A 4,300-nucleotide genomic window follows, 5' to 3' on the forward strand; every position below is an offset into this window, starting at 1 on the left:
CTGCTGGCTCGTCTATCTACCCACCAAATTGGGCACTAAAATCTGAAGCAAAGTTGTTCTTTTTGTTTTTTTTTGTTTGTTTGTTTGTTTTCTGAGACAGAGTCTCACTCTTATCATCCAGGCTGGAGTGCATCTGGGCTCACTGCAACCTCCACCTCCTGGGTTCAAGCAATTCTCTTGCCTCAGCCTCCCCAGTAGCTGGGATTACAGGGGCCCACCAACATGCCTGGCTAGTATCTGTATTTTTAATAGAGCCAGGGTTTCACCATGTTGGCCAGGCTGGTCTCGAACTCCTGACCTCAGGTGATCCATCCACCTCAGCCTCCCAGAGTGCTGGGATTACAGGAGTGAGCCACTGTGTGAAGCAAACATCCTCCTATGTTCCCCCAGTGCCTCACAAAATGTGTTGCATACCATAAGCCCCAGTGGAAGTTTGTTGAAGAGATGAACAAACGGACAATGAATTAATGAATACAGGAGGATTCTGGGTGGAGGCAAGATGCACTCTGGGTATCTAGTTCCTCCCTTTACTAAATGGGACAAAGTAAGGCAATGGTTTCCATACTGCGGCTGAACTGCATACCCTAAATCACATAAGAAGCTCAATAAAAAGTTACAGATTCTTGGAACTTACCCCGGGAGACCTTGATTCATTGGGTCTGGAGTGGAGCCCCAAAATTTGCTTTAAAAAGTTTCCTGGCCAGGCATGGTGGCTCACACCTGTAATCCCAGCACTTTGGGAGGCCAAAGTGGGTGGATCATGAGGTCAGGAGATCGAGACCATCCTGGCCATGGTGAAACCCCGTCTCTACTAAAATACAAAAAATTAGCTGGGCGTGGTGGTACATGCTTGTAGTCTCAGCTACTCAGGAGGCTGAGGCAGGGGAATTGCTTGAACCTGGGAGACGGAGATTGCAGTGAGCCGAGATCGCACCACTGCACTCCAGCCTGGCAACAGAGCAAGATTCTGTCGCAAAAAAACAAAAACAAAAAAACAAAGAAAAACAAAACTTTCCTATATGCAACCAGGTTTGTGAACCATGGGGGCTGAAGACCAAATCGAGGTAGGATGGGAAGGTGATGTGGGAGGGGAGACAGGGAGGGGCTGGAAAGGAACCATATTTTGGGAATGAAGGGTGGGAGCAGCCATAGCCTGATATTGGACACAGTCCCATAGCCAGCCAGCATCTGGGGTCCTATTCCACTTTGGGCCTATCCACCCTTCACAAGGATACAGCATGTTCATTATAGCTTCTATTATCTTTTCTCTTTCATTAGCTTGTGGAATCTTCATAACAACAATGATCCATTTGATGGGTGAAGAAACTGAGGAACAGACAGCTGAAGCACCATCATCACAGACCTTCAAGGGGGAGAGCCACGTCATCAAACTGCCTCTGACAATGGCCTCTGATCTGTCCTCAAGCTGATGCTATTGGTGAAAGGGACTAGGCCTACAGTGCTAGGAAAAATTAGGCTCAACTGGCACGTAAAAACAGGTAAGTATTCCCCTGATGGAAGATTGCTGACATCCCCCATCTCCTCACTTGCCCTGTCTAGAGCACTTGAAGATGCTGCTATTCCAGGCCAACTCAGTCCACCCTTTCTCATCCATCCATCCATCCATCCATCCACTCATTCATCTTTTCATCTACCCACCCATCACATCATTTGTCCATCCATCCTTCCCCTAACCACCTACCCATCTATTCAGCTACTTATTCGTCCATTTATCACATGCACCTACGTATCTTTCCATCCGTCTCATCCATCTACTTACCCATCCACTCATCACCCTCCACACATGCCCATCTACTCATAACATCTTTTTGTTAATCTGTCCACCAATCTATCCACCCAGCCATCTCCCCAGTTACTCATTCATCTGCTTGTCTCATCCATCCAGCTATTTCTCCATCTGTTACACGCATGCATCCCTCCACCCATCTATCACATCCATCCATCACATCACGTTCATTCATCAGTCCATCCACCTATCCACCCACCCAGACATACATTCATTCATCCATCCACCTTCCCCTTCATTCACCCACTCAATTAACCTTCAATCAAGGTCCACATGGGACCAAGCCCTGTCAAAGGCTGGAGTATAACAAAAAGAATTAGATAGAAACAGATCTTTTCTTCAAGGAGATTCAAAGTACTTACAGAAACGAGAAACTACCAAAGAAGCAAAATAAATAACCAAGGGAAACTTGTTGAAAGGAAAATAAGGGTAGAAAAGGAATAAGGCCAGGAGTCAGGTTAGCGCACAGGTGTGCACACTTAGCATCTCGTCCTCACAGTTGCTCAGGGTAGTCCCAAATTGGCACTGAGCAAGACCCTGGCACTCAAGGCAGAACAACACAAGAGTCACAGTCCACTTCGTTGTGGTAGACACTCCCCAGAATACCCTGTTCTCCTATAACACGCTGGGGTTATATGTGCCCCAGGGTACATTTGGCTTTCTGGAGACATTTTTGGTTGGCACAGCTGATGGGGAGAGATAGAGGCCAGGGATACTGTTTAACATCTTACGATCCACAGGACATCCCCTCTCCCCCCGCCACAGATACTCTTCCAGGCCAAAAAGTCAGTAGTGCTGAGGCTGAGAAACTCACTTATATCAGAACCTCAGTTCTCTTTGGAGCAGTAGTGTGCCACACCCCAAGGGAAGAATCACTGGTCCAGGCCCATCTTGGCTTTCCTAGCTCTTTCCACTACATACTTGACTTCCCAACTTTCCTTGAACTAGGGGAGTGTGCCTGGAAGTTTCTGGGGAAGTTTTGCTTTTGGATAAAAGAAACGAGGGCATTGAGAAAAACCCCTTCAATTCCTGCCTCCAGCTTCAGACACGTAAGTGCAGACACCACATCTCATTCTGGAACAGCCAATTTCGGTTGTGATGGGGCAAATACAAGGACCAAAGCCAACAAGTGAGGAGGGCAGAGAGGAGGGAAGGGAAGGTCGCGGGATCCAGCTACGCTGATGATCATCGTTGTGGCACTGTTTCTTACGCCTGTCAATTTACTCGTCAACAAATGCTTATTGAGCATTTCTTCTGTGCCAGTCACCGTGGGAGACATTGTGAGAACAAGGCTGAGCAAACCACCAGGTCCCAGAGCTCACAGAGTTTACAGTCTGGTGGGAGAGCCAGACACCACAATTCACACCAACAACTATCTGATCAGAGCGATGACAAGAACTACAAAGCCAAATGCAGTGTGCCGCGGAAGCACCAGAAGTCCAGGAGGGTCAAATTCACCCAGCATCACCACACCAAAGGGCAGCTCGTTAGAGTCCTGCAGAAGCTCAAAAACGTGAAACCACAACTAGGATTTTTTGCCCGCTGACTCTGGGCCCTGCACTGTTCTAAGTACTCATGGATTCCTCCATCTGATCCTCACAGCAGCCATGTCTTCCTCTGCCTCTAACAGGCTCTTCGATGTGCCATGTCCCTGACCCACCAATGCACCTCTGCTATGGTCATCTTAGGAGATGATTAATGTTATCCCCATTAGAGGACCTCAGGAGAGAGGTTTTTTTTTTTTTTTTTTTTTTTAGAGATAGAGTCTTGCTCTGTTGCTCAAGCTGGAGTGGCAGCGGTATGATCTCGGCTCACTGCAACCTCCACCTCCCAGGTTCAAGCGACTCTCATGCCTCAGCCTCCCAGGTAGCTGGAATTACAGGCGCCTGCCACCACGCCCAGCTAATTTTTGTATTTTTAGTAGAGACAAGGTTTTACCACGTTGGCCAGGCTGGTCTCCAACTCCTGATGTCAAGTTATCTGCCCGCCTCAGCCTCCCAAAGTGCTGTGATTACAGGCGTGAACCACTGTGTCCAGCCTAGGAGAGGGCTTTTGTTTCCTCAGAGCACTTGTTTCTTTTCTCAGAAAGCGATTTTTTTTTTTCTGGAGCCTTTCCCAGCGGACTTCACTAGCTCATTTTACCAATAAAATAGGTGAGGCTCAGAGAGGGGTAATGATTTGACTCATAAGACCCCACAGGTTTTTTTTTTTTTAAGACAGGTAGATCTGGCTGGGAGCGGTGGCTCACGTCTGTAATCCCAGCACTTTGGGAGGCCGAGGTGGGCGGATCACGAGGTCAAGAGATCAAGACCATCCTGGCCAACATGGTGAAACCCCATCTCTACAAAAAAAATAAAAAATAAAAAGAAGAAAAAGAAGAAAAAAAAAGACAGGTAGATCTAGGATGCTAATCCAGATGTATTTTATATATAAAAAAAAATCAAATCAGGCTCTTTTAGCCACTCTCACACACATACACACAGGCACACGTGT

Source organism: Sapajus apella, unplaced genomic scaffold (genome assembly GCF_009761245.1).
Source record: "Sapajus apella isolate SASKATOON/1434 unplaced genomic scaffold, GSC_monkey_1.0 scaffold137, whole genome shotgun sequence".
NCBI classification, from domain to species: domain Eukaryota; kingdom Metazoa; phylum Chordata; class Mammalia; order Primates; family Cebidae; genus Sapajus; species Sapajus apella.